Below are 22791 nucleotides of genomic sequence, written 5' to 3' on the forward strand. Positions count from 1 at the left end.
CCAGTACTTAGTTGGAACTACCAACTGTCTTTGAGGATGCTGGCCTTCCTGGTGTTCACCAGAAAGAATGTTCTTATATAAAAGTCCTTGTTTTTCAACAAACTGGAGTTGGGTAGCAGAGCTGAGAGGCGGTGGGTTGCTTCGTGCCACCGCCCAAGCTGTCTTAAGGCTGTTATCGGCTTCCTGCTCAGTCTGGAACTGTTCCCTTGAGGCGGGAGACACCAGTTCCTCTGGGAGCGATGTAGGTGATGAGGTTGTTTCCATTGACTGTGGACCGCTTTCCGCTGGTGCACAAGGTGATATTTCAGGCTCTGGCTGAGCCTCTTGGGTAGAGTTGTCTGCTGCTTCTGCCAGTTTAGGCCCGTTGGCGCCCCCTGGCGGTGGAGTTGCAAGCGCTGGCGTCAGTGCTGGCGCTGGTTGCTTTTCCAGTTCCGGTCCTGGGACTGGATGTACTATGGCTGCTGTAGTTGTTGGCATGAGATCCGGTTCCACCACCTCTGTCTGGGTTTCTGGTAACACAGACAGGGTCCTGGTGGATGGCTCAGGAACAGGGATGGGAGTGCCTGCTTGTTTGGCCTGGCCACGGGTGACCACTCCCCCCCTCTTGGCCAGCTGCACATGGTTGGCCAAGTCTTTCCCCAATAGCATGGGGATGGAATAATTGTCATAGACAGCAAAAGTCCACTTTCCTGACCAGTCCTTGTACTGGTCTTCAGGGATGCTGTACCCATGGCAGGTCCTTTTAACCTTTTTGAAGAAGGCCTTAGTGTCCTCACCTGCCATGTAGGTGGGAAATTTCTTGGGATGGGGAACAGTGCCTTCTGGTGCTGGCCACACCCCTCTGCAGTCAGTGAATTTTATGTGTGGCTTGCTGGTGTTGCTTTTTGGTGCTGGCCACACCCCTCTGCAGTAAGTGAACTGGTTTCTCCAATTCCTAACCCTTTCTATTCCCGAGAGACTGAATAGAAAAGAAACAAAACCTTTTTATTTGCAAATGTGTAGTTGCTGTTTGCTGATATACTGAGAAGACCCAAAAAAACCTCGTTTGTCCTGTTTCTAGCAACTTGCTAAGTACCTCACAGTGGGGGTCCTTTGTAACAAGCCTTCTAGAAAAACTTGCACCTCTTTCCTAGCTGTTTTCAAGCAGACAAAGAAAAAAGAAAAAAAAGAAGAAGCTGGTGCTACTTAGTACCTGCAGAAAAGTGTAGTAAATCCTCTCAGAGATTTGTATTCCCTGGCTCCAGAGGATTTGAAAAGACACAGGGAAAAAAAATCTGGCTGGAGGGTTTCTGTCTCCCCCCCCCAAACCTGTTTTCCTGTTGGATGGGAATGTACTTTGTCGAGCACTTCCCCCCACCTTAGGAATTCTGAGTGATACCTGATATCACAAAGGAAGGACACACCTCTAGGGAAGAGTTCTTCCTCAGCATAGCCAGCAGAGAAAAAAACCTTCTCCTAACCCTGAAAACTGCTTGAAACTGCCTTTTCCTCAAGCTGCCTCAAGCAAACAGAAGAAAACTGCTTCCAACAAAGCCTGTTGGAAACTAAATTGCCTCCAGCCAACCTGGCTGAAACTGTAAACTGCCTGTGCTCTGAGTTGCTGTACTCAGCAGCCCAGCTGAAAGGCTGCTGCTAACAATACCCCTGAGAAAAATCTGGTCTATTCCTTAGGGATTTGTGTTCTCCTGTCTTCTGATCCTTTCAAAAGACACAGGGAGAAAAAAAACCTGGCTGGAGGGTTTCTCTCTGCAACCCCCAAACCTGCTTTTCCTGTTGGATGGGAATGTACTTTGGCGAGCACTTCCCCCCACCTCAGGAATCCTGAGTGGTACCTTGTATCACAATGGACGCCAGTACCTCTCCACCGGAGGCTTTGTAACAGAAAGCCCTGCAAAAAAATGAAAATACTTGTAACCCTGAAACTGCCTCAGAGTGCCTCTGGTAGAAAAGCCTTGCCTCTCTCTCTGGGTCCGAAACACCGCTGCCACCATGTCAGAAGTCTACCCTCACTTGAAACTGGGCGGTTTCAAAGTGAGGACCCGCATGTCTTCCCCCCACCCCAAAATCCTAGGGTAGGTCTCCCCTTCGGCTGCCACCACCCGGTCAATTCCGTGGGCCGGGACACCCCTGTTTCCCCCCTTGGGAACACAGATCAATTCACAGAGGAGGAACCTTCCCCCTCCCCCCTGATTCAACTCCTTGAATCTCACACACACAGGGAAGCAGCCCACTTCCCCCTCCCCTTCCCCTGAATTTCCCCAAGGGAAGGAATTAACCAAGTCCAAAGAAAAGAAAAGAATTTATTAACTGAACAAAAAGAAGTACAGAATCTCTATGAGCCCAAGCTGGACACTCATAGGGTATAACCTTATCAATCTCTGGAGAGAATCCCCTCTCCCCCTTTTCTCAGTAAAAGCAATATCAGCAAACAGGAATAAAGCATTTCCTTTAGCAAACACACAATTGCAAATATAGAAATCAAATCATAAGACTAATTCGCCTTTCTAATTAATACTCACTATTAATTAGTAGAAACTACTCCAGGAGAACTTGGAGACATGACTGTCTTCTGTTAAAACCAAAACCAGTTCTCACACAGACAAAGGCTTCCCTCCACAGAGATTTGAAAAAATCTTATCTCTGATTGGTCCTCTGGTCAGGTGGTCACCAGGTACTACATGTTAACCCTTTACAGGTAAAACAGACTTTAACCCTTAACTATCTGTTTATGACAGCCCCCTACCTGCATCTCGTGGGCAGGCAAGCTCTGCATTGGGAACTGCAGGTAGCGTTCCAGCCCTGGAGCAGGAGGAGCCCTGCTGGTGAGGGTGGGACGTGGAGAGGATTGAGCGACAAGTAAGGGGGAGGGGGGAGAGCAGTGAGCAATAAGGGGAGGGTGAGGAGAGCAGGGGGCAGGGCCCGGGGAGAAGAGGCAGAGCAGGGGGTCCAATTAAAAAAAAAATCAGAAAAGTTGGCAACCCTACTCAGGTAATTAAACTAAAAAATGCCCCACTAATTCATTGAAAAGTGTTAAAACCAGTGCAAGCCCTAATGTAGGCAAGGCTTTGGCAGCTGTAATAATTTCTGCCACTGTGTTTAACTAAAACAGTAATAATGGCTGTGTTTAACTAAAACAGTAATAATGGCTCTCCCTGCTGGCACCCTTGTTTACAATAGGGCTCCCACCAGTTTTAATACTGGCTCATCTGGGGATTCAGTTGGGGATTTCCTCACGGCCTTACTTTCCATTATGTAAACACAGTTTGCTATGTTGGTATCAATCCTAGCAGCGTCTATGATGAACCACAAATCCAACTGATATTTAATTACAGTACTTCCACCTAGCTAACAGCTTGCCAATCCAGCTAATCAATCACAGAGCAAGCTCAGACTTTGGGGGAATAACTTTGTCAAATAAATTATCACAGACTACATTTCTTCTTGCCTGGAAATGGAGTGTTCTCTCCAGTTCTGCCTGGAAACTTGCCTGTAACGAATTACAACAGGCCCACACGACTAAGGTAAAGGTTCAGTTTCCTGGGCCTCTCTTCCCTCCATTCTTTGTGCTCACCAGCATTCATTATGATTTTTAACATGAGTCTAGGTATAGCTGGAATGGCTTTGATTTCTTTTCACATTTCCAATGACCTGTCATAGGGTATCTTTATTTCCCATCAAATCTGCTTTAAAATGTATTTTTTTGAAGACAGTTGTAAGTAAATTATTCGTAACCCATTCTCTGTGTTCAAAACCTTCATAAAAATATCATCCATAATTGATCATAAGCTTTGATGAAGAAGTGCTCATTTTGTCTTTGCTTCTTTGGTTTATACTCAGCAGGCAACCCAGCTGGTAATGTCTAATATTGCTAGCCTGCTTTATATTCTGCTTTTTCAATATTTCATCAGCACATCTTTGTACACAGGTACTGTAATCCTACAATAAATATAATTTTCAAAAGTTCTTCCTTACAACAGATGTTTCAAAATACAGGCTATTGGGCTTACTAGAGAAATCTGGCTGCATTAAGCAGCCAGCCCACCATTCTCTGTGTGGGGAGATGAGATGGACATCATTGTACAAAGTGGCCAACAGGCTGCAGTCCGTACTCTGGCAGAAGCATCACTAACTTCTAAAGCATCTTACATGTTTCTTAAACCAAATGAAGGGATACTCTAAAAGAGCTTCTAGGGATGAGAAACTGTCCAGATTGTCTCAGGAGAAGTAGGAAGAAAGTTAGTCCACAGGCCTTTCGGTGGCCATGATCTCTTTGTGGGGAGCTCAGACACTACCACAACAGTGAAGGGCATAGAATAAAAAAACTGTATGCAGGTGTTTGTAATCTTGTTTTTGTTTGTTTTTTTCAGTGCACTATGAATCTATAAGGTCCAGCCCTGAAAAGTACTAAGCAGCCTCAGCTTCCACTGACTTTGATAGCCACTGACTGAGCACTATACAGGAGCAGGACTGCACCTTAATTTCCATCCAATTCTGCCCTGCTTACTCAGGAAAAACTTCAGTTGTGTGCCTACCCTAACTGATGCAAATTGGGTGACTAAAAACATCAAACCAACCATTTTCACATGAAAATCACCCTGTTTGTGCTTTCAATCCTGGTGACTGCATGGGCAGTGATAAGCACTGTTGTTCACATATGTTGGTGCACAGAACTTGATCTTCCTGCTTAGAAAACTTGGCCCACAATGTATTTGTTTCTGGGGGTTTAAATATAAAAGCTTTTACATTTGTATGACACCTGGTTCAAATCCTCTAGTGTTAAGTACTTCAAATCCCGACACTTGCAAAGTCAATGAGAGTTGGAGCCTTGACCACAATGGGAGTTTGCATCTATATAGTTACATTGACATAGCTGCACCAGGACAGACCCCAACTATAGATGGGCTGCATAGATGTAAAAAGTGATGACTTGCACATCCATTTCAAACCAGGTGGGCCACATCAGTGCAAGTCACTCCTTCAATCAGTATCCAGCCCTAGTGCAGACAGGCTGGACTGGTGTAAATTTACATAGGGCTAGAGGTCAACTTTTCAAAAGTGCCTAAATGACATAGAAGCCCAAGTCTCACTGGAAATAAATTGGAATTAGGTTCCTAAGATACCAAGATGGTTTTGAAAATTGTTCCCAAAATTAAAACCCAGTGTAGAGATGGCTTCAGTAAGCATTGCAGGATTTGGTTGAAAGCTAGTACAGAACATACAGCAGTATAAGATCAAAGAAAGTGAACTCTGAAGAAAGACTTCATTTTCTTCTGTCCTCAATTCCCTTTTTAATGCTCCCCCTAATTACACTAACAGACACAGCAAGGCTTCAGAGAATGTACACTTCTTTACTGGATGTGGATGTGTAAATACAAAGTGCATTATACACACACATCAGTTTGCTGGTAGAAAAACTGACAGGCAGAGGACCAAGGAGTTGATTAACTGCATATAAAGGTTTAATGGAACAGAGAGACTGGCAGAGCACATGTATTTATAGGCACATGGAATTAAGAAACTGTAGCATGCAGAGTCTCTCTGTGGCAGCTTTGTTGCCTATGATCTCTCTAATAGTGTCAATGTTTCCATTAGTTCTTTGTTGGACTAATCAGCCACTTTCAGTCTCAGTTTCCTAAATAGGAGCCATTTTGCCACCATTCTGGTAAAAGAGAGCCACACTATTATTGAAGGTTTAAACCTGACAAATCAAGTTTTCCTAACTCACAAGGAGTTGGGATGAGAGTCACTAAAGTTGTTACAGGGAGGTGCCAATGTCCCTCCCTATGCTAGCAAACCTCTTTATGCACTGGAAGCATTTACCCTGGCAGGGGCCAGGCGGTGTTTCTACTGCTGCACTCCCTGCTGTTTCCACTAGTAGGGAGTTGCATGAATTCCCACTGGGATCTCTACAGTTGAGCACTCTAGAGAGAAGGCATTCAATTAACACTCTTCTGGTCACCCTAGCCAGGCCATCATTCCAATCAGAGGTGCCCTGGTGGCCTCCTACCTCCTCCACCAAAGGATGTGGCCGCTACCTTGCTCCACTGCAATCTGTCCCTCTGCCAGACAGAAAAGATGATCTTGTGATTAAAGCACTGACCTGCGACTTGCGAGTTTGGGAGTCAATTTCTAGCTCTGCTACTGACTTCCTGTGTGACACTGGGAAAGTAACAATCTGCCTCAGGCCAGGTTTACACCTAAATCTTAGGTCAGCCTAGTTACCAGCCCTGGGTCCCCAGCTCAGCCTCTGTCATTAGATAGACACTTGTTTCTTGTGCCCACAGCTAGACATGTATGGGGAGGTGCCAGTCCAGCCTCTTTGCCACACCCCATGTCCCCAGATAAAGGTGCACCCCTAACCTAACTCCAAGACCTTCTACTGGCACTCCTCCCAGTCTGACTGGTTCCAGGTATAGCTCTGCCCCAGTGTCATTACAGCCAGACCCCCAGCCTGGCTGTAACAGCCCAGGGAAACACACTCAATTATTGGGCACTCACCTAATATGCCCAGGCTTGCTGAATCTGATGTGCAACACTGGACTTCCCAGTTTCCCTGGCTGCCCCTAGAAGTGCTTCCACTAGAGTTGGGATTGAGCAGCATCCTGGTAGTGCCCATGCAACCCTGTTTTCAGCTATTTAGGTTCTTCTTCCATTGAGAGCCTCTTGGCGATTCCCCAGACCATGTTATCCTCTTGTCTGGTCTCCCCTGGGGGCCACCACTAGTCTGTCACACTGTTCAGGCTGCTCATGCTCAGCTACTTCAACCTCAAAGAAGGCTTCTGTCCATTTGACTGGCTCCCCCATTAAGGCAGCTCTGGGCTCCCCTGGAAAGGACCTTCAAGAAATGCTGCAGGACCACTTGGTCCATGATTTTCCCTATGGAACTAGTAGTCTCTGTGCATAGCGAGGTCCCATAATCTGAGCCACTGCCCACAGTTGTGCCCCTGTGGGAATGGTTTGGCCCAAAACAGCACCAGTACACCTCTGGAGTCAGTCCCATTCTATCCACGATGGCAGCCTTCACCACAGGACAGGAGCCCACCGGCTTTTCACTTACTGTTCAATAGGCTGCCTGTGCCTTGCCTGTTAAACGATGCCATACATAGGCAGGCAACTTGTCCACTATTAAACTGTACAGTCTTGTTGCTCAGTTTTGTCCCGAGTGTGGTACTCAGACAAAACCAGATGTAGTATTGTCCAGTATTGGGTGGGAGATGCCATTTTGAAAAGTGCACTGCTCTGCCCTGTGATATTACCCAGAGTAGAATCTGGATTTTTGAACAGCTGTGCCCCTCTGTTCCCCCACCTGGGGTGCCCTTTACCCTGCTTTGCTATGAGAGCTACCACTCCTGGTCTGCTCACACACAGCCTCCAGCACATAAGTCACTCCCAGTTGTACTGTCTGAGTGCTATGGCCAGCCACTCATGCATTACACTGCAGAGCAATATCAGCAAGTTCCCAGTCCCAGGCTTTCCTCCAAAAATGTATGTCTTGCACTGCCCATCCTTCTTCTGGATAATACACGCTCATATAAAATCCATCATTTACTAATAAAAAGTGATATGCACAAATCCAGTTATCTCAAGTGGAGTTTCCCAAACACTTCAGTCCAAGCATACTGGTTTAAATAAAACCATAACAAATTTATTAACAACAGAAAGAGAAATTTTAAGTGATAAGTAATGAGGCATAAAAGTCAGTATTGGTTACAAAGAAATAAAAAGTGAAACAACTAATACCTAACTTAACAGGCTAAGTGAATTCAAAGCAAAAGTCTCACTCACCTCATGCTTCAGCAGTCTTACTGGCTGAATTCCTTTCAGACAGGATCACTCACTCAGCCCAAAGCTGTTTCTTTGTTCCTCAGGTGTTTTGGGTGCCATAGGTAGAGAGAAAGGGAGGAATATTTTGGGGCATCTGTTCCCCATTCTTATACCTTATCTCCAGCTGGGGTTCAGGTGACAGAAAGTCTGTGGGGATGGCAGGAGCGGCGCCAGGGTTTCTGGCGCCCTAGGCAGAATTCGGGGGATGGCATTTTGTGTGCTCCCCACAGGGCGCGCGGGAGCTTCCAGTTCCGCTCCCATCGCGCCGCCAAAGAACCCTCTGGACCCTCTGTCGAAATGCTGCAGGTGACAGCAGCAGTCATTGAGCTGCTCAATTGCCTGCCGCTTTTTTCCGTGGCACGTCGGCAGAAGGTCCTTCTTTGGCGGCGCAACAGGAGCGGAACCAGAAGCTCCCATGCGCCCCGTGGGGAGCGCACAAAATGCCGCCCCCCCGAATCCTGGCGCCCTAGGCAACCGCCTAAGGTCGCCTAATGGAAGCGCCGGCCCTGGGGGACGGGAACCTGCAGCTGTTTCTTTACCAAGATGTAAACTTCTCACTCACACTTTTTCCTGCCAAAGAATGGCCACTGAACCAGGTGATGGTCCATTCAATTTCATTGACATCTTGCTGAGGCATCAGTTTGACTTTCGTCTCTGAAGAAGTGGTTTGTGGCTGCTTCCCCAGATTTGGCATATGCCTTAGTAACATCATAGAGTAGAATCTTATAACTTTACATACAGTGTTGTCACACATTTTACCGGGACAATTATCATCAGCAAGTCATGAGTTCTCAGATGATACCTTGCAAGGCACAGTTTGTACAAAATTTACCATAGTCTTGAAAAAAAAAGGTGAACATAAGGATTCAGACTGTCACATGCCCCCACTGGAATGACCTTGCAAGCACTGTGCATCAGAGGTCGCAGGGGCAGGGTGGCATGGCTCACTCTTCAAAATGGCACCCCCCATGTGGTGTGATTTTGCATGCACCATATATTCAAAGTCATGCTGGAAGGTGGGGAGGGGTCAGACCTGGGAGGTCAGGCACACACCTTTCCCAGAAGTACCACAATGTCCGGTGGGAATGTATGAGTGACCACCCTAACTATGCAAGGTTCCCAACTCTGTTCTTTCCAGCTTGCTGCACTGGCCACTTGCTCGACTGTATAAAGGAAGGTTTTGGGGTCATCCTCCAACCCCAGCACCATCAGGCCATGGACCAGCTGGCCCATGCTACCCTCTCCAGCATCAGCCGAATTCCCCAGAGGCCCTGGGCCCAGTTGCTTCTGCAACCACTCTTGTTGCTCTAAGGGCCTCCTGACACCACAGTTGAGCAGATAATTGTATCTCTTACTGTTTCTGCAGGCTCTCTATCAATTGCAGGAGCAGAGCCTGGGTCTGTTGCTGCAGTGCAGTTTGCTGCTGCTGCTGCTGCACCACCATTACCAACAGAGGTATCACCTCCTCCATCTTTGCTGATCACCCATACTGCAAGCGGTCTCAGTCAATGCTCAAAGGCTCCAATTTCTCTGGTCTATAGTTCCTGTTACATCCCCACTAGGGATTTTTCCCCTTTACCTCTTACTCCTTCCTGTTTCAAGGCTTCCTGCAGGAAGCTTTGGTGCTCTGTTCACTGAGCACCACCACCCAGGGTTCTCTCTCTGGAAGCCCTCACCATCAGGTTCCTATTGCCTCCCCTCCCAGGGCATAAGCTGCGAGTTATATGGGCCCTTGGTGCTCCTGCTCCACCAATATTCAGGAACATGGTCCTGGCTCCACCAATGTTTGAGCTTATATTTTCAGAGCCGTCCCGTCCATAGGACAGACTGGGACAACCAAGTCGCTCACTGCTGCAGATGCCAGGCCCCCCGCTAACCTCCCAGGCCACCCTGGATCCCACGTCCTCCTGAACATGGGGCCTCCCAAAGCACTGGGTCCAGGGTGGGACAGCTCTGCGTGGACCCATTCTGGGCACCACCAAAAATTTTATAAACCTGGTGCCCCTGTCCCAGGGAGGTCTGGCAGGGAACTTCCTGCTGCTCTGATTCACCACAGTGTCTCTCCCCTCTAGGCCCAGGTGCCTCTTTTAAACCTAATTGGATCAGCTTTCCGGTCACAGGCACACTGGTCCTGCTCCCTCTTAAAGTGGCCACTCACTCACTCTGTGACGCTAAGGCCAGGTCTACACTACAAACTTACAGCGGTATAACTAGGTCCACACCCTTGAGTGACAGTTATACTGACCTAACACCCGGTGTAGATGGCGCTGTTGATGGGAGGGCTTCTCCTGACAACACAGTTACCACCTCTCATAGAGGTGGATTAACTATGAAGCTCTCCCATCGGCATAGCAGCATCTTTACTAAAGCCCTATAATGCAGCTTTTTAAGTGTAGACCTGCCCTAAGATACTCCTACTCCTACTACCTAGCTCTTATATAGCCCTTTTCAATCTCAAAGATGATCACTATCATTATTCCCATTTTAGAGATGGGGAAACTGAGGCATGGGGCAGGCTATGATTTGCCTAACATCAACCAGCAGGCCAGTGGTGTTGTGATCAGGCCACATAATTACCAAGGCAGAAAAGCTATGGTGGTGTAAAATCTGAATGAATCTAGCCCTTAGGTAATATTTCCAGCCTACAAGCTAATCAGACAAGCAGTGCAAAAGCCATCACAGACGCTCATAAGCACTGTTAACTTCTACAGAATTTTCAGAGTCCAGGATAAACTGCCCCCTCTCACAAACCAAAACCAGTGAATGACTGGATCCTCTGAGAAAACTGAGGGCAGTGGGGAATCTTAGGAGGCGGCATGGGAGGAAATTAACAGAGAAAATCATCCAGAAATAAATGTGGGAGATTCACTATGAGTAATCCACTACAACATGAAGCATCATATCATTAGCAGAACATAAAACTGCTTGATGGCATCATAATCTGGGTAGCCAAAGAAACCAGACTCAAATAAATAACACCTATAGCATCACAGTGGCCAGAAACACTTACCAGGAAATGGAAGCTGACTAGAACTGAACATTGTGGAACTGTATCAAAGTAAACTGACAGGTCAGGACAAGAGAACCCCTAGGTTAAGAGAAGATAGAAGGAAGAGTCTGAAAACATATAGCACGGTACTGGTTTCTCGCTCTTTATGGCTGGGGCTTGATTGTGTATGGAGACTGAACTACCCTTTATCCTTACAAATGATTCTTTCAGGTCAGGTTTGAAGCACATTGGCAGGGCAGTGTGGGGAAGCTTGTGCTGCTGCTTCCAGTGCTGTATGCATTCTGTGCATAAAAGACTTTGGTCTCCAGGGTTATCAGTCCAGTACTTTTCACGGGACACTAAATTCCCTGGAAAAAGATAGCAAAGTTGTTAGGGTTTTTTTTTAAAATGCGACATAGCTTAAGACATACATTTGCAAAATTTAGGGCCAGAATCAGATCTTATTTTTATTGGTGTAAATCCAGATTACCTTCATTGACTTTAATGGAATTACTCCCGATTTACATCAGCACAGCTGAGATTAGAGTCTGGCCTTCAGTCTTCTAGCAGTTAAAATGCTGTCTGGCCTGTCCAAAAGGAATCAATTGAAATTCAGACTGGAGGGTTTTATGCCATGCTACAAATAGAAAAGCCAAACAAAACAAACATCAGAACATTTGAGAGTCAGCAGAATCCTAATGAGAATCATCCTTTATTAATTCAAGTTTCTTTTAACCCCCTCCTTCCTCCAATCTTATTCCCTCTGCACAGGGCCGGTGCAAGGATATTTTGCGCCCTAGGCGAAACCTCCACCTTGCGCCCCCCCTCCCCCCGCAACATCAGTTCATTGAGGGGCAAATCCCAACGAGCCTTTATAGATCCCAGGGGCCAGCCTGCCCAGGGGCCAGCCGTGCCCAGGGGCTGATCCCAAGACCAAGTTCCCCGCTTCCTGCCCCCTGAACTCCCCTGGAGGGTGCACAGCCCTCCGTGAGACCGTTGGACATAGGGGCACTAGTTTAATAATACTGCATAGGTCCCCCTAGGGCTGTCCTTAGGATTTATGGGGCCCTATGCAGTATTATTAAACTGGTGCCGCTATGCCCAACGGCAGTCTGAGCTTGCAGCCCAGCGGGGGTGGAGGGGTGGAGGGACAAGGCAGAAAGAATAACAAGACGTCTGGCCCACCTCACGTGGCAGAGAGTCACAGTTCCCCACAGAGACCCCTGTACCCTCTCCCTGACACAGAATGGACGTGCAGAAGGTACCTAATTAAAAGCACTAAATTTGGGAATAAAAAATGTCAGTCACAGGTTTTTTGATACGCCCTGAAGTTTGTCAGACATTTATTTGCAAAAACTTTGTAGTAACGGTGAGTCAGCTGTCTTGCTGAATACAACATTAAATGTTATGGAATACATGATGCAGCTCTTCTCTGTTTTACATTTTCTTAATCAGTATTTCTAAGCTGATTTTATATTTTAAATGTACTCTTAAATATACTCATTCCAGATTACTACATATTTAACTCACTGAAACAGACATTATTTTAAATTAATCAGTCACAGAGGTTTAGTGTGTTCATAACAATGCTCATTGCTTTTAGAAAAAGGGAACAGTAATTTACTGTGTGTGAGCTCCATAACAATACACATGTTTATGAAATTTCACCAACTTTAAAAAATATGTTTCCAAAGATTTTAGGCATAACAAAGGATTTTATATCTTACTAAGGTACTGATTTTGCTTAAAACTAGTTCATCAGATAGTCAGAAGTAGAAAGGGAAACTCTTTGTCCAGCTACCAGGAAGCAAAGGGTTTTGCTTCCTTCAGTGGGGGGGAGGGGAGAGGGGGTGAAGGGAGAAATGGATGGACAGAAAGGACAGGAAGACTTTGGAAGTAAGTTTTTTTTACTATAGTAATTAAAATTTGTATTTTAGATAAGGGTGGTCTTTTGAAGAATATATTTAAAAAACCATGTCTGAAGATCCAAGCATTTAAGGCTAAAGATGATTGTGCATCTAAAAATCTATGCAAGGATTTTTTAGAGATGTGATTTTATAATCTTCACCAACTCACTAATGAAATATTTTTAAAGCAAAATTTTAAACTAAGGTCCTGTAGACCGACATGTTCTGAGTAAATATTACAGTCATGCACAACTGTTTTTGTCAGTACATTCAGAAACTGACAGTAGATACCTGGGGGTTGGCAAAATGCCTGTTAAATGTCTTCATTACCCCTTGAACGGCTCTTTAACAGTTTCAGTGTTGTGCTAATAGGTCTGGCAGGCTGGAGACTTTTTCTCTTTTAACTACTAGATCCCCTTCCCAGGAAGACTCAGAGCCTGCAGGAAGGGTCAGAACAGGGATAGGAAAACCCAGTGGTGCCCCAAATTTTCAGGTGCCCTACCCAGCTGCCTATGCCTAAGGACAGCCCTGGGCGCCCCCAACCACTTCCCGCCCTAAGCCACTGCCTAGTGGTTGCACCGGCCCTGCCTCTGCAGCCAAGAGCATTTAGTGCTGATGAAAGGTAGACAGTGGAGTGGGAGCACAGGAAACTCTAGCGCTTCCTCTTAGTTGCAGCCAGACAGTGGCAAGTTTGCCCATTCTATAACAACAACATTGTTACTGTACAGCCTGAGCCATGCATGGCGGATGTGGGGTGGGGGTAGGGTGACCAGACAGTAAATGTGAAAAATCGGGACGGGGTGGCGGGTAATAGGAGCCTATATAAGAAAAAGACCCAAAAATTGGGACTGTCCCTATAAAAGCGGGACATCTGGTCACCCTAGGTGGGGGTGAGGGCAGAAAGTAAAGTATTTTCATATCCCAAACTTCTAGTAGCACTTAAAATCCTTATATTTTTCCTGTTTAACCAATATTCAATGTAGTCCAGATCAAACTAAATCTGGATTACTGCACTGCTCTTTACCTCTGGAGACCTATATTTAAATCTCAGTCGAACTGCAAGAGATACTTTGGAAAACAAGACCTTTGTAAAGGAGAATAAAGAAAAAAAAATCTACCTTGTTATTTCCTCCAACCCAGACCAACCGCCTGTGGCATTCCCGGGTACAATCCAGACCAGCGAGGGGCTGTCTCACGCCTGCTCTGCAACCTTGTGTGTGTTGAAATTGGGGCTGTCAAGCAATTAAAAAACATTAATCGTGATTAATCACACTGTTAAACAATAATAGAATACCATTTATTTAAATATTTTCAGATGTTTTCTACATTTTAAAATATATTTATTTCAATTACAACACAGAATACAAAGTGTACAGTGCTCACTTTATATTTGTAAGTATTTGCACTGTAAAAAAACAAAAGAAATAGTAGTTTTCAATTCACCTAATGCAAGTAATGTGCAATATCTTTATCATGAAAGTTGAACTTACAAATGTAGAATTAGGTACAAAAAAACCTGCATTCAAAAATAAAACAATGTAAAATTTTAAAGCCTGCAAATCCACTCAGTCCTACTTCTTGTTCAGCCAATTGCTCAGACAACCAACTTTGTTTACAGTTGCAGGAGAGGATAATGCCCGCTTCTTCTTTACAGTGTTACTTGAAAGTAAGAACATGCATTCTCATAGCACTGTTGTAACCGGCATTATAAGATATTTACATGCCAGATGTGCTAAAGATTCATATGTCCCTTCAGGCTTTAACCACCATTCCAGGGGACATGTATCCATACTGACGATGGGTTCTGCTCAGTAACAATCCAAAGCAGTGTGGACCCACGCTTGCTCATTTTCATTATCAGAGTCAGATGGCACTAGCAGAAGGTTGATTTTCTTTTTTGGTGATTTGAGTTCTGTATTTTCCGCATCGGAGTGTTGCTCTTTTAAGACTTCTGAAAGTATGCTCCACACCTCATCCCTCTCAGATTTTGGAAGGCACGTCAGATTCTTAAATCTTGGGTCGAGTGTTGTAGCTATTTTTAGAAATCTCACATTAGTTCCTTCTTTGCATTTTGTCAAATCTGCTGCGAAAGTGTTCTTAAAATAAACCACATGTGCTGGGCCATCATGCGAGACTACTATAACATGAAATATATGGCAGAACGAGGGTAAAACAGAGCCAGGGACATACAGTGCTCCCCCAAGAAGTTCAGTCACAAATTTAATTAACGCACTGTTTTTTTAACAAGCGTCATCAGCATGGAAGCATGTCCTTTGGAAGGGTGGCCGAATTATGAAGGGGCATACAAGTGTTTAGCATATCTGGCATATAAATAGCTTGCAATGCCAGCTACAAAAGTGCCATGCAAAGAGACAAAGAGATTGCACTACAGTACTTGTATGAGGTGAATTGAAAAATACTATTTCTTTTATCATTTTTACAGTGAAAATATTTGTAATAAAAAATAATACTGTATACACTTTGATTTCAATTACAACACAGAATACAATATATATGAAAATGTAGAAAAACATCCAAGCTATTTAATAAATTTCAATTGGTATTCTATTGTTTAACAGTGTGATTAAAACTGTGATTAATTGCAATTAATGTTTTTAACACAATTAATTTTTTTGAGTTAATCACGTGAGTTAACTGAGATTAATTGACAGCCCTAGTTACAATGCTTTGCTCCTGCGGCTCCCTCCTGGGCTGCTCAAACAGCCTTTGAGCGTGCAAGTCACACCTCGAGTATCTGTGAGTAACTGCAGCCTGCCAAGCACACTTGGGTTACACTCTGGCTCATATCAGCCTGGGTTACTTCTGCAAGGTGACCCTAACACACTCCCTGTCCTGGGGGGATTTAAATGATACCTCACAAGGCATATTTTATACAAAGATTACTACAATAGTTTGCATGGTGTGAATACAGGGTGCATTCGGTTACACAGGGCCCGTGATATTTTTGGATGTCAATGCATTGTCAGTTCCACCCACAGAATGACTGGTCCAGATGCTTTAGCGTCTAGGTATTTATTGATTCCCATAACCATAGTGTCCGGGATTGTACCTTCTATACTCTTTCAAGCCATGCACTACCCCTCAGTGAGACAACTGTGACTTTGTCTACATAGGGGAAATGAGGTGTGTACATGTTAATTAGCACCTTTTAAAAATATTTCTTATCACACAGCACAGGCAGAAACATTTTGGTTTTGAAATGTTTTGACTTGGCTAGTTGTGTATTCCCCATGAGTAATACACACATTATTAAACATGACTGTCTGACAGAAATTATGACTTGTCTGCAAACTAATTTCAGACATCCTCTGGGCAGGGATCTTGAGAGGAGCTTCACAGCAGTTCAGCTGATGTGTCAGAGGCTGGGAGGTACACACACTATCTGAACATTTAGGCTCTATAGCAGAGATTCTCAAACTGTGGTCCGTGAGCTCCATTCAAGTGGTTCGCGGATAGTTCCCTCTAAGGTGCGTGCCTTGGCGGCCACACACAAGAAAATGAAGGGCCACCCACCTAATTAGTGGAGCTGCACAGGCATGGCTCCACAAACTAGGTGCCTGGACCCTGGAAAAGATGCACATGTAAGGTGAGGTGGTGGCCTTGCGGGGAATAAGGAGGGAGATGGGAGGGGGCAGTGGGGTGAGAAGAGGGGGTATGGGGAATTTGGGATGTGCAGGGCTGTGGTGGCCAGAGAAAGAGGTGACTTTCTCCAGCTCCAGGGCAGTGGAAAGGTAGGACTACTGATATTAAAATATGAGTTGTGTGCTTTTATTTGTAGAGCAAAAAAACATTAATTATTATTAAGGGTTTTTTTAATATAGTGCTTTTATCCAAAGGGCTTTATAATAATTAGCTAATGGTACAAACAACATTTGGAAAGATCATTAAACAGTCCGCTGAGTCCTTCATCAATTTTCAAGTGGGAAAAAAAGTTTGAGAACCACTGCTCTGTAGTATGGAAGTACCCTAACATACTGTCTTCCCCACTGTAAACTGAAGGGCTGATATTCTGTTAACTTGGTCTTGATGAACACTACCTTCACCAAGATGAAATTCCACCCTCAAAGCTGATCCTGTGGGCCCTGATCCAAATCTCATTGAAATGAACTGGACTCTTTCCACTGACTTTAGTCAGACACTGAGCAAGCCCCTGTCGTATGACTTGTTCAGTGTGCTATTAGAAAAGATGAATTTGTTGGGACAAAACTCAGTTGTAAACAGAAGTGTGGGAAAGCAAATACAATGTACATGGTAAGCGACCGAATACTGATCTTTTTTGACATTTAAATATAAAGGCCATGTTCTGTCCTCTAATGCTCACACAGATATCCCTGCAGGGGTACATTAACATGCTTACTTCCATGAGACATCTCCCTTCTCTACATATTCACAGTGTTTATAGTTTTGGGTCCAGGTCCTTTTAAGACATCTCAGACTGGTCATCAAAAGTCATGAGTCACTTTTGAAAATCTAAGGGCTTGTCTACACTTGCACTTTACAGCAGTGCAACTTTCTTGCTCGGGGGTGTGAAAAAACACCCCCCTGAGTGCTGCAAGTTTCAGTGCTGTAACGTGCCGTGCCAGTATAGACAGTGCACCAGCGCTGGGAGCTGTGCCCCTCATGCAGATGGTATTTTAGAGCATGCCAGTGAAGACATGCCCTAAGCCACCGCATTTGAGCTTTACTAATATGTTCCATTCACTTTTTCATTTCCTTTAACAACAACCCCTTTTCATTTGCTTTCTATATTTTTATTCACTCTCAAAAGTGAATTAATTCATCTAAGTCTGTCAGCCCACAGACACACTTTAAAAATAGTAATGGCCTGGGTTTGACTTGCCCGCAACATCTTATTTGTAATGTTTGATGTGACACTTTTATCTATTTTTGGACCATTTTAGAAATTAGCGTCTAAACATAGCTGCCGCCCTCTAAGTACCGCCTACGTAGGATGTATGTTTTGTACACAAAGTCATCCGTTTCTCTTTTCTTTGTTATCCGCTCCACCCACTCCCACACTCACCACAGATGAATGACAAATGTAAAGCAGCACCTCTGTGCTTGGTTAGTGGCATTAGAAAGAGGAAGTTCATCAGACATGTTAACTTTTGGTTAGTGGCTTCAGTTTGGTAGTGATGGGACAATACACTTGCCCCTTTTTCACCTGAGCAGCTAGTTAAAGTTTAGGACCCTGCAGATTTTCTACTCCCAAGTAGACCTTGGGAGTAGAACCTGGTATCTTATTGAATGTATTGGATTTGCCAGTGAAACTTTTGTTAGTAAAATCCTCTTTGTTGGCGTGTGAAAAAAACACCCCCCCTGACCAATATAAGTTTCATCAGCAAAAATACTAGTGTGAATAGCACTATGTCGACAGGAGAGGCTCTCCTGCCGACATAGTGCTAACACCAGCCGCTCGTTGAGGGTGGTTTAATTATGCCGCCAGGAGAGTTCTCTCATGCCGGCAAACAGCAGCTACACGGGAGACCTTTTTTACCACTACAGCTCTGCTGCTGTAAGGTCCGTAGTGTAGACATAGCCAAAGGTGGAGGGCTTCTGATTAACTGATCCTGACAGTTACGTTAACTAAAGAGTTAGTTCACACCCTTCAATCTCAGCAAGGTTTTAACTCTACCCATAAAAAAATTTCAATGAGCTCCAAACAATACTTACAACATTTGGGTCTGATTCTAGAAACATGTGTGTGAATACCTTTACACACATGAGTAATCACATTGAAGTCAATGGGACCATGCATATAGGAATATATCAACTGCTATATTGAATCAGATCAGAGCTCTTTAAAGTACTTTGTTTTGTTTCCAACAATGCCAGTACCATAATCTTCAGAGGAAGGTGCAAGAAACCCTGATGGAAAATTATGTTATAACCTGGCCATAGTCAATTTTTTTCTTCTTAATCCCATCAGTAAGAGGTTGATTTATGCCCTGAAGCTTCAAGGTTTTTATTCCTTTTAAAAATAATCATATCTAGCGTCACTGTAGATGTTTCCATTACCCATACACATCAAATCCTTTTATACATTCTTCTTTTAGCCTCAATGAGATCTTTTGACTGTGAGTTAGCCATAGGCTAGTGTGCACTATGTAAAATAGTGTTTTCTTTAGTATGTTTTGGTTTCACTAAATGTTCCTTTGACGTATTATGAGAAATGGGAAGTACCTTCTCTATTTGTTATTTTGAACATATCTGTCATCTCTCTTCTTATTAATCACTTCTCTGAACAACAGTCCCCATCTTTATAGTCTGTCCTCATGCAATGATCTGACTCCACATCCATTTGCTTGTCTCTGCAACCCCCTCAATTTCTTCTGTATCTTTCTGAGATAGGGTGAACAGAACTGCACACAGTATTCCAGGTGAAGTCATATCACTGATTTTGGCATAATGTTTTCAATTTTTGTTTTTGTCTGCTGCTGCACATTCACTGGAGATTTTCCTTAAAGTGCCTACAGCTAATCTAGAACCCAGTGAGGTGTATGAGTAGTTCAAATTATTCCTTCTAGTATGTATTACCTTATATTCATCAAAGGATTTCATCTGCCGTCACGCTGCCCATTCACCTAACTGATTAGGGCCTCCTGAGGCTCTCCACACTCTTCTGCAGTATTGATTAACCGAGAAGATTTTGTATCTTTTGCAAGTTTTTGCCACCTCAGTTGTCACCTCCTTTCCCAGACAATTAATAGATGAGAGAGGGGGGGAAAAGGGAGAAGAGAAGAGAGGGAATAGAACTATTATACAATAACAACAAAACATGGATGCTGTACAGTTGGAAAAGTGGACCTAGCTGAAGGCCTTGATCCTCTTGGTGAACGATGTTTGGTGCAATAACGCAGCAGGAGGGAAGCACAAAGGTGGCCTTAAACCACTTCTATGCTCCTCCTTTATACTCCCCCAATCCTGAGTAGGGTTGCCAGGCGTCCGGTTTATAACCAGAATACCTGGTTGAAAAGGAACCCTGGTGGCTCCAGTCAGCACTGCTGACCAGGCTGTGAGAAGTCCGGTCAGCAGTGCAGTGGAGCTAAGGCAGGCTCCCTGCCTGCCCTGGTTCTGCGCGGCTCCTGGAAGCAGCCGGTATGTCCCTGCAGTCCCTAGCTGCAGGGGCGGCCAGGGAGGCTCCATGCACTGCCTCCACCCCAAGTGCCGGCTCTGCAGCTCCCATTGGCCAGGAACCGCGGCCAGTGGGAGCTGCTTGGGTGGCGCCTGTGGGTGAGGGCAGTGCATGGAGCCCCCTTGGCCGCATCTCTGCCTAGGAGCTGCAGGGACATACCGGCCACTTCCGGGATCCACCTGAGGTAAGCACCCACCCAGAGCCCACTCCCTGAACTCCCTCCTGCACCCAAGCCCCCTCCCACAGCTCTGAGCCCCCTTCCACACCAAAACTCCCTCCCAGAGCCTGAACCCTGCACCTTGAACCCCTCATTTCTGGCCCCACTCTGGAGCCCCCACCCCACCCCAACCCTGTGCCCCAGCCCAGAGCCCTATCCAGCACTCTGAACCCCTCGGCCCTACCTCTCAGCCCAGAGCCTTCTCTTGCACTCCAAACCTCTCATCCCTGGCCCCACCCAAGTCTGCACCCCCAGCCAGAGCCCTCACCCCTTCTGCCCCCCAGCCACCCCAACCCCCTGCCCCAACCTGAGTGAGCAAGGTTGGGGGAGAGTGAGCAATGGAGGGAAGGGGGATGGAATGAGTGGGGGCAGGGCCTCAGCAAAGGGGCGGGGCAAGGGTGTTTCGTTTTCTGCAATGAGAAAGGTGGCAAACCTAATCTTCAGGTAGGCCAGAACAATTTCCTCAGGGCTCCTCTAACTTACACCCAGCTGACTAATGGCCTGTAGGGGCCATTGTGGAAGCTGGATGTAATCACTAAAGTGTTAGAATTCCCTGCCATGCCCCCTTTCTACCAGGAGGGCCCCTTGCACTGGAGGCAGTGAGGGGTTGGCTTAGCTAAACCCCTCTCAAAAAGCAATACCCCATCTTAAGAAAGAGGAAGCATCAAGGGGCTGAATCCCATTACAATAAATTTGTGCCAGCAGAGTGGAGCCCAGGATCCAGCTCTAACTGCTGGGGAGTAACTACTAATCGCAGGGCGGTAGGGTGCAGCCCCCCTTCGGGGAGACAAATCCCCAGCTCCACCCTCCACGGAGCCGGAGTCCCGAGCTCTTCTTCTCCCCCCACTACATCTGGAGCAATGAGTCCCCCCTCAGCCAGAGGAGCCCTGGGCCAGCCGCAGCTGCGCCTCCCCTCTCCAGACCCCACGGTCCCCAAGAAAAGCCTCAGCGTCTCTTCCTGAAGATGAACCTGAGCTTTTGATATGCCCCATGCAGGTTCCAGGGTGGCTAAGGAGGCAATATCAGCTACTCGGCTTTCTGGGTTCATCAGTAATCTCTCTGGAGTCCAGGGAGATTACTGATGAACAAGGCTACGATTTACTCACGGAGGTTGCGGAAGTCACGGATTCTGTGATTTCCAGCAACCTCTGTAACTTCAGCCCACAGTGACTGGGAGCTGCAGGTAGCCTGCTGCCCCCAGCTGCTGCAGGTGGCAGAGGCCCCCGTAGCTCCCAGCCATGAGTGGGCGGGGGGACCCTGGAGCTCCAACACCCAAGCCATGGCGGGGGCCCCTGGGGCGCCTAGGCCCTGTGAAGTTGCCCTGCTGCAGGCAGTGTGGGGACCCTCATGTAAGCAGGGGAATGGTCCTGCTAGTGTGTGGAACTTTCCTGGCTTCTGCACCACACCAGTGAAATGGGCTAGCGAAAGGATCTGAGTCCTCGCTCCCACTCCCTTTACCCAGAGGCCTGCCTGACCTCAAGGACTCCCCTTCCACTCTCCTGTGTGGCAGAGTCCTTGTAACCCCAACAAGGCTGGGCCCAGAATTCCTGGGGGGTTTGACCCTCAACCTTGTCATGGTCACTTAGGGCAGGGACTAAGGTGTCCCCACTCCAGGTGCTCTCTCTGCACTGGATGCTTCCCTGACCCACTGATCATTCCATACAGTTCAAAGCAAATACAATTTATTAAACAGCAATCAATTTTAAAAAATAAGGACAAATGGGAAAGGTTAAAGGAAAACACACAACTCCACTCTGTGGCATGGGGACATCACAACCAGCGTCTCTGGAATGTAAGGGCAGTTCACAGTCTCACGCATCCCAAGCCTCCTTCTCAGGCCCTGGCTGTGCTGCAGGGATGTTGCAGGTCGGACACTTGCTCTGGTGGTGGCCACACACTCTCAGGCACTAGGTGGCAGGACCCTTCTTCCCAGCGCCACCCCTGCCCCGTCAGGATTATGATCCCCCTCCAAGTCTGGCCTGAAAGGTCTCTTGGCTGGGGGCATCTCCCTGCACTAGGCCCGTTGCCCAGGGTCCCCCCTTGCTCTCTCCAGCTGCTCACTGCACCTGGCTCAGGACAGCTCCAGTCCCACTCTGCCTCAGCACAGCTGCTGCTGCTGCTCTGCCTCCAGTCCCCAAGCTGTTTTTTCTGGTCCCTCTGGCTCTGGTTGCTGCAGCTCTGCTCCCAGCACAGGTCTGCTCTCTGGGCTGCTTCTTTAACTCTGCTCCCAACACTGACCTGCTCCCTGGGTTGCTTTTCTGGTTCTCTCTGGCTGGCATGGCTCTGCTCCCCAGCTCAGCTTGGACCCCTGCTCTCTCCTTTGCTTGGCCCCACTCTGTCTGACCCAGGCAATTCCAGCTCACACAGAGGATGGAACACCCCTGGCCTCCTGACTCCTTCACTGGCCTGCCCGCTCTGTCAGTCAGACTGACCTGGAGCATTGGCCTCTCCCCATTCCCCCTGGGGATTGTCCCTTCCCCTTTATTTTGGTACTGGGAGGTAGCCAACCAACTCCCCCACCCGACACTGAGTTTTAGTAAGGGGCCAACAGTCCCCTTACACTCAGGACCACATTTTGTCACAGATATTTTTAGTAAAAGTCAGGGACAGGTCACAACTTCCATGAATTTTTCTTTATTGCCCGTGACCTGTCCCTGACTTTTACTAAAAATATCCATGACAAAAATCTTAGCTTTGC

The 22791-nt window shown here is 46.3% G+C and overlaps 1 long non-coding RNA gene across 1 annotated transcript; it reads right to left on the reverse strand.

The window, feature by feature from the left end:
- Window positions 1-9373: 9373 nt before the first annotated feature.
- On the reverse strand, window positions 9374-19421 carry LOC123371915. Its single transcript, XR_006580006.1, has 4 exons — window positions 19279-19421; window positions 13839-13952; window positions 11304-11450; window positions 9374-11181 (listed from the first exon to the last, which is right to left on the reverse strand). It is a non-coding gene; the product is annotated as an uncharacterized LOC123371915 (long non-coding RNA).
- Between the last annotated feature and the right edge of the window lie 3370 nt (window positions 19422-22791).

The sequence above is a fragment of the Mauremys mutica genome, chromosome 5 (assembly GCF_020497125.1).
Source record: "Mauremys mutica isolate MM-2020 ecotype Southern chromosome 5, ASM2049712v1, whole genome shotgun sequence".
NCBI classification, from domain to species: domain Eukaryota; kingdom Metazoa; phylum Chordata; order Testudines; family Geoemydidae; genus Mauremys; species Mauremys mutica.